General features: G+C 41.1%; 1 pseudogene across 1 annotated transcript; it reads right to left on the minus strand.

Annotated features, from left to right (window-relative positions):
• Positions 1–76: 76 nt before the first annotated feature.
• LOC106580256 (serine/threonine-protein kinase N2-like) lies at positions 77–7,556 on the minus strand (annotated as a pseudogene). The gene is made up of 11 exons (XR_014381818.1): positions 7,252–7,556; positions 7,068–7,159; positions 6,738–6,914; positions 6,583–6,645; positions 6,401–6,477; positions 6,164–6,224; positions 5,500–5,581; positions 5,091–5,107; positions 3,930–4,020; positions 3,718–3,801; positions 77–2,815 (listed from the first exon to the last, which is right to left on the minus strand). The product of XR_014381818.1 is annotated as a serine/threonine-protein kinase N2-like (transcript).
• Positions 7,557–8,650: the final 1,094 nt, after the last annotated feature.

Consider the following 8,650-nt stretch of genomic DNA (forward strand, 5'->3'; position numbering starts at 1 on the left):
TATGTTGAAACGCTTGATGAATTAGTACCTGTATTCTTTGATAAAATGTTTTACACTCAATTGGAAACACTAGTGATCACATGAATATGCATTAATTTTATCTCATTTACATTAATTGCTGTGGTAATCCACAGACATTCATATGGTAATGCATAATTATTAGCAGCAACTATTGAACCATTTTAATAGCAAAATAAATATTGTACCATCATAATCAACTGTCAGCCTTTCACTTTTCAATCTCACTCATTGCATTATAAGTGCTCAAACCCACAGTATTGGTTTATTCATTCATATGGCTACGTTATTTAATGGCTTCTCTCAAAATTCAAATGTTTACATAAAACTAAGTTCACAACAAGGGTGCCATGCACATTTAAGTCACACTAAAAATACATTGGCTGGTAGGTAGATATGTTAGTAGCACACCTTGCTGATAGGGAATGACTGGACCCAGGTACATTGGGAAGAAAAAGTATGTGAACCCTTAGAATTACCTGGATTTCTGCACAAATTGGTCATAACATTTTATCTGATCTTCATCTAAGTCACAACAATAGACAAACACCGTCTGCTTAAACTAATAACACACAATTATCATTTTTCATGTCTATATTGAACACTATGTAAACATTCACAGTGCAGGTTGGGAAAAGTATGTGAACCCTTGGATTTAATAACAGGTTGACCCTCCTTTGGCAGCAGTAACCTCAACCAAATGTTTTCTGTAGTTGCGTATCAGACCTGCACAACGGTCAGGAGGAATTTTGGACTATTCCTCTTTACAAAACTGTTTCAATTCCACAATATTCTTGGGATGTCTGGTGTGAACCGCTCAGTTGAGGTCATGCCACAGCATCTCAATTGGGTGGAGGTCAGGACTGACTGGGCCACTCCAGAAAGTGTATTTTCTTCTATTTAAGGCATTCTGTTGTTGATTTACATCTGTCTTTGTTGTTGTCCTGCTGCATCACCTAACTTCTGTTGAGGTTCAATTGTCAGACAGATAGCCTTACATTCTCCTGCAAAATGTCTTGATAAACTTGGGAATTCATTTTCCCGTCTGATAGCAAGCTGTCCAGACCCTAAGGCCGCAAAGCAGCCCCAAACCATGATGCTCCCTCCCTCCACCATAGTTTACAGTTGGCATGAGGTTTTGATGTTGTGTGCTGTGCCTTTTTTTCTCCAGACATAGTGTTGTGTGTTCCTTCCAAACAACACAACTTTAGTTTCATCTGTCCACAGAATATTTTGCCAGCAGCGCAGTGGAACATCGAGGTGCTTCAGACGTGCAGCAATGTTTTTTGGACAGGGGCTTCTTCAATGGTGTCTTCCCATGAACACCATTCTTATTTAGTGTTTTACGTATTGTAGACTCGTCAACAGAGACGTTAGCATCTTCCAGAGATTTCTGTAAGTCTTTAGCTGACACTAGGATCCTTCTTAGCCTCATTGAGCATTCTGCGCTGTGTTCTTGCAGTCATCTTTGCAGGACGGCCAGTCCTAGGGAGAGTAGCAACAGTGCTGAAATTTCTCCATTTATAGCAATTTGTCTTACAGTGGACTGACTTTTAGAGATACTTTTGAAACCCTTTCCAGCTTTATGCAAGGCAACAATTCTTAATCTTAGGTCTTCTGAGATCTCTTTTGTTCGAGGCATGGTTCACATCAGGCAATGCTTCTTGTGAATAGCAAACTCAAATTTTGTGAGTGTTTTTTATGGGGCAGGGCAGCTCTAACCAAAATCTCCAATCTCGTCTCATTGATTCGACTCAAGGTTAGTTGACTCCTGACTCCAATTATCTTTTGGAGAAGTCATTAGCCTAGGAGTTCACATACTTTTTCCAACCTACACTGAATGTTTAAATGGTGTATTCAATATAGACATGAAAAATTATAATTGTTTGTGTGTTATTAGTTTAAGCAGACTGTGTTTGTCTATTGTTGTGACTTAGATGAAGATCAGATGAAATTGTATGTAAAATGTATGCAGAAATCCAGAAAATTCCAAAGGGTTCACATACTTTTTCTTGCCACTGTATGAGAACATGGCATTTTTCATCTAAAGACGCAATTTCTTTTTTGAAAAGGACGTATTGTAACAAGAATAAACAGCCTTTTTCATTTGCTCAGTCAAGGCAGTGGGCAAAGACTCTCACAGTGAAGCATAGAAACAGCAGCGTGTATCTTTCTGATGGGGACAGAGTGGTCCCCATGATAATAGCAAAATAAGCAAAGGCCACAAAGCATGCCAAATTATGTCCCCATAGACCTCTCATCAAATTCCTTTATGTTTTGTAGATGGCAGCCATTTTCATTTGAGTGAAATCCATTCAAGAGAGCATTACACAGTAGTGTTCATTTTTGGATGTCACTGGGTACTATAAACAATGAAACAGTCATAGAACCAGGACGTCAGACTCATTCATGGCACAACAATACCAAGGTTGCATTCATTTATCCTGCTTATTTGGGTTTGTTGATGTTGACTTTGATGACAGTCTGCCTCATCTATGTACCATTGGGGTGTCATACATTCAGTCAAGGTTGTGCTAGGGAACTGTTCATTCAACCGTTTCATGACCTGGATGCAACCCTCTGTCTCTGACTGCTTCATCCATGCAGAGCTGAGAAGTCAGTCTGTGAAGGCATCCTGCTGCTCAGGTGAGAGGCTGCAGGACACGGGAGGAAGTGGCAGGGTTGGCTGGAGAGTCGTGAACTCGCTGCAAAAGTTACTGACGTCCACAGACTCCTTGATTTTTGGCAGGAACGGAGGTTTAATTTTTTTTGCTAGCAGTGCATCCCAGTCTATAGTCTGTTGGTCAAATAGATACAGTACATATGGGTTAAGTTACAAAATATAAGTTATTCTCCCACAAGCATCTCAAAGATACGGTTGATGCATCTACACTACCGTTCAAAAGTTTGGGGTCACTTAGAAATGTCCTTGTTTTTCAAAGAAAAGCACATTTTCTGTCCATTAAAATAACATAAAATTGATCAGGAATACAGTGTAGACATTGTTAATGTTGTAAATGACTATTGTAGCTGGAAACGGCAGATTTTTAATGGAATATCTACATTGGCGTACAGAGGCCCATTATCAGCAACCATCACTCCTGTGTTCCAATGGCACGTTGTGTTAGCTAATCCAAGTTTATCATTTTAAAAGGCTAATTGATCATTAGAAAACCCTTTTGCAATTATGTTAGCACAGCTGAAAACTGTTGTCCTGATTAAAGAAGCAATAAAGTGGCCTTCTTTAGACTAGTTGCGTATTTGGAGCATCAGCATTTGTGGGTTTGATTACAGAATGGCCAGAAACAAAGAGCTTTCTTCTGAAACTCGTCAGTCTGTTCTTGTTCTGAGAAATGAAGGCTATTCCATGCGAGAAATTGCCAAGAAACTAAAGATCTCGTACAACGCTGTGTACTACTCCCTTCACAGAACAGCACAAACTGGCTCTAACCAGAATAGAAAGAGGAGTGGGAGGCGTCGGTGCACAACTGAGCAAAAGGACAAGTACATTAGAGTGTATAGTTTGAGAAACAGATGCCTCACAAGTCCTCAACTGGCAACTTCATTAAATAGTACCCGCAAAACACCAGCCTCAACAGTGAAGAGGCAACTCCGGGATGCTCTGTCTGAGATATGATAAACCATTTTGAACAGTAATGTATATCTAAAAGCATTGATTGAAAATGACTTGAACTAAACTAGCTTGAAAAATTGCTCGCCCTTGACTTCATTTCCGTCCCCCTCTCCAGCTCCCAGTCTTTTCTCTGTATTCCTCTTAAGAAGCTGCATGTACAGACAGGGTGAGGGTTCAAAACAAACACTGGTATCTTCATAACAAAACTCTTTCTGAACGGTTTCCAAATATATACAAATATGAGAGACAAAATGAGAAGAGAAAGAGGGGTGGTTACCTTTTGATTGATGGAGATGGAGTCTGGAGAGAGGCATCCAGGATAATGAACATCATCATTAACTATGCTGTCAAGCACCTCCTCTTCATCAAATCAAATGTACTTATATAGCCCTTCTTACATCAGCTGATATCTCAAAGTGCTGTACAGAAACCCAGCCTAAAACCCCAAACAGCAAGTAATGCAGGTGTAGAAGCACAGTGGCTAGGAAAAACTCCCTAGAAAGGCCAAAACCTAGGAAGAAACCTAGAGAGGAACCAGGCTATGAGGGGTGGCCAGACCTCTTCTGGCTGTGCCGGGTGGAGATTATAACAGAACATGGCCAAGATGTTCAAATGTTCATAAATGACCAGCATGGTCAAATAATAATAATCACAGTAGCTGTCGAGGGTGCAACAAGTCAGCACCTCAAGAGTAAATGTCAGTTGGCTTTTCATAGCCGATCATTGAGAGTATCTCTACCGCTCCTGCTGTCTCTAGAGAGTTGAAAACAGCAGGTCTGGGACAGGTAGCACGTCCGGTGAACAGGTCAGGGTTCCATAGCCGCAGGCAGAACAGTTGAAACTGGAGTAGCAGCACGGCCAGGTGGACTGGGGACAGAAAGGAGTCATCATGCCAGGTAGTCCTGAGGCATGGTCCTAGGGCTCAGGTCCTCCGAGAGAGAGAAAGAAAGAAAGAGAGAATTAGAGAGAGCATACTTAAATTCACACAGGACACCGGATAAGACAGGAGAAATACTCCAGATATAACAGACTGACCCTAGTCCCCCAACACATAAACTAATGCAGTGTAAATACTGGAGGCTGAGACAGGAGGGGTCAGGAGACACTGTGGCCCCATCTGATGATACCCCCGGACAGGGCCAAACAGGCAGGATATAACCCCACCCACTTTGCCAAAGCACAGCCCCCCTCACTAGAGGGATATCTTCAACCACCAACTTACCATCCTGAGACAAGGCCGAGTATAGCCCACAAAGATCTCCGCTACGGCACAACCCAAGGGGGGGCGCCAACCCAGACAGGAAGACCACGTCAGTGACTCAACCCATTCAAGTGATGCACCCCTCCTAGGGACGGCATGGAAGAACACCAGTAAGCCAGTGACTCAGCCCCTGTAATAGGGTTAGAGGCAGAGAATCCCAGCCTTCCCAGTTCATCTTCTCCTGGGAATGGAGACTGGCAAAAGATTGATAGAGGGAAGGCTTTATTCTGTTTTATGGCCAGTCATAGAAACTATAAAACATTACATATCTGTGTATTTGTATTTGTATTTATTATGGATCCCCATTAGCTGCTCTTCCTGGGGTCCAGCAAAATTAAGGTAGTTATGCATTTTAAAAACATTACAATACATTCACAACAGATTTCACAACATATTAAGTGTGTGCCCTCATGCCTCTACTCTACTACCACATATCTATAACACAAAATCCATGTGTACATGTGTGTATAGTGTGTGTGTTATTGTGTGTTTGTATGCATATGTCTGTTTGTGTTGCTTGTTCGTGACAAAGTGTTTAGTCTGTCTGTGTTTTAGGGAGTGCGTTTTTGGTGTGTTTATCACTTACCTCTCCCACAAGCATCTCAAAGATAAGGACATCCATTCCCCACCAGTCCACAGCTTGTGTGTAGTTATCTTCAGTTAAGCACCTCAGGCGCCAGGGCCCAGATTCACAAAACACTTCTTACGTAATTAGTTAAGAAGCTTCTTAAGAAAAAACGAAATAGTTCATAAGATAGTTCGTAAGTGCATCTCCTCAACAATATCTTAAGATTCAATGATTTTCTTACAAAGTTCTCAAATATCTTATTCCGAATCTTCTTAAGATGTGTGTTACTAGGCAACCGATTTAGCTAGCTATCAATGGCAATCATGTTAGCATATTTCCTACTGAGATTACAGTTCTAAAACATGTTATTGGGTTTCAAATAATCAATACTAAAACTTTCAGATGAAGTTTGTGACTGAATTAAACATGTTCAATTGCTTTCATGAGTGTATTCTCTCACTACCCTGAGTTTAAGACAAGGGTTCAGCTAAGAACAAATCCAAAAACCTTATTTTCAATAATCTAATTTATTCTTAACTTTTTGCTTAAGGAGAAACATAAGAAATAGCGCAAGAACATTTCCAAGAACAAGCTTTTTGAGGAATAGCAACTTTGCTTAACTTTCTTCATAAGTCTAAAATGGCAGTTAAGAAGACATTTCTTCTGAAGAAGGTTTTGTGAATCTGGGCCCAGGAACTCTGGAATTCCACAGAATGTTGACGTCCGGTCGCCATGCCCCATCCCTGCCAGGTCAACAGCAGATAGAGCAGTGTTTAACTACACACACACACACACACACACACACACACACACACACACACACACACACACACACACACACACACACACACAGTTTGTAATATGTAATTTCCACACATACCCACATACTCTGTCTGAGATACGATAAACCATAATTTACCTTCTTTACAAAGTCCAAAGTCTGTGATTTTAACAAATCCGTCTGCGTCTATCAGCAAGTTGTCCAACTTCAAATTCCTGTGTAAAACACATCCAATTTAAATAAGCTGCAGATGCAAGCTATAGCTGTATTTAGCGCTGGTTTATAATACCCGTAAGTCAAATGACGCAGACGCGACTTACCAATAAACTATCTTATTCAGATGCAGGAACTCTAGACCCAGAAAAACACACGCTAAGTATAACCTGTAACCTAAAGAAAAGTCAAGAAAATCTAAGAGAAATCAGGGCAATCCAAATTTGCACTGATAAGTGTGTGTTTGTAAGGTACAACTCACCTGGTCTGCACCTCAGAGAAGGCGTTATTGTGGATATGGATCAGGAGGTCGCCCCCTGGTGACTACTCCATGACAAAACACGCATGCTCACTGGTCTGGAAGCAGCCGTGCAGGTTGACCAGAAAAGGGTGCCTCGACGCGTTGATTATCTCGAAGATCCTCCTCTCACACATAAGGCTGTCAAGCCATCAGAGAGAGAATTTCTTACTGTAAATAAGTTATTATCTGTGGGTATCACTACAGTACTACTGTATGTGTGTTAAGTGAGCAAGCCTATCCATTGTATGGTATACTATATCATTATGTCTCCTATTCTTAAAGAACACTAACCTGTCTTCTTCATCACGGGTCACAATGTGCCTCTTCTTCAAGGCTTTGATGACGTAGAGTTTTCCTGTCTTCTTAAAGTCAGCTAGAAGTACCTGGATAGGGTGAATATTGGAGTACATGATGCAGTGGGCTATGCAAAATCATATAATATTGTAACATGTTGTGTTGGCAAAAAACACTGGACCTTTCCAAAGTGTCCTCTTCCCAGGACAGAGATACATTTGAAATCTTCCATCTGCATCCTTGCTCTCTCTGTTGTGTAGTTTTCAATGGAGGACTGAAAAGGGGCAGACAGATATGTTACAAAGCTAGAACCATGGACACCAAGGCCAGTGCGATGGAAATGTCATACTTGTGCTTTTCTATTTAGCTCTTTCTAAGTTCTATGTTTGTGCTTTTCTATAAACCAATTTTTGTGTTCATGCAAGTGACTGACTGAACAAATCCTTACAGCAGCTGCAATTTGGCAGTACACCCAGACCTTGTTTTCAGAACGAAAGATATCTCAGTTTCAAGGTCTCAGCTTAGAGAGAAGAAGCCTCGTGAGGTATTGGTCTGTCACATGTTATGAACCAGTATTGGTCGGTCACATGAATGAAACAAAACAGTAATGATGAGTTAATTAAGCTAAATTATGCAAATATGACTTGTCTGTGTATAGCCATATATAAGACAACTGCTGGGTCTGCCCCAGCAGAACTCCTGACAGACATTCACTATGGTGCATTAAGTTTGTTGGAACCTCTCCAGCGCACTGACAATAAACAATCTTAAATCAATAAACAATTGGTTTAAGATTGACTGAGTGTCCCTATGTAAGAATTTCCACAAAACCAGTCATCCATTTGAATAATATTTCATCAAAGTCTTCTAAAAAAAACTCTTTGCGCATGACTCTACCAAAATGGCATTTGACTACCACAGTTTTTTGTTCTGTGGAGCTGGTAGAGGTGTTCACCACTTTTTCTGTCAGAGTAGGAATATGTGGTGTTTTCGGTGCTGTTGAGATCATGTTGGGGATGCATCTTCCCTGGTCAGTGGTAGACGTTTTAGATGACTGCTCTTCACTTATGTTAAGCCTAATCACCGGCACGTCACTGCAGATCAAGAGAAACACAGTGATGGTCATGTATATAGTCAGGGAAATCATGCAGTGATAGTGATATTACATATACTCCCATAACCAAATATTCTTATAAATACACAACACACAATACCTGTTTTAGAGTTGATGTTCTTAATGCACACGTCTGTATTGTGTTTGCATGGGCAGCACTGTGCTTTCTCTCACCCTGGCAGTAAGGGGGTTGAGAGTGGCCTTATTGGTGGAAAGTGGCGGGTTGACCACAACATCAGAGGAAGTAGGCAGACTCAAAGTGGTGATGGAACTGCATTGAGGCAGGACACTCATCATCAGATGGCCCCATGTGGCAAAGTTCCTGTTCATCTGGGCAACACGTAGGAAGTTCTTCCCTGAGTGGAGGGAAAAGAACACTGAGTTCAATCCATCAACCCAATATACTGTACCTATCATCAACAGTAACATGAGTAGGCCTATTCGATCTGTGACTAAAGGGCCAAGG

This window comes from Salmo salar, chromosome 20 (genome assembly GCF_965601325.2).
Source record: "Salmo salar chromosome 20, fSalSal1, whole genome shotgun sequence".
NCBI lineage: Eukaryota > Metazoa > Chordata > Actinopteri > Salmoniformes > Salmonidae > Salmo > Salmo salar.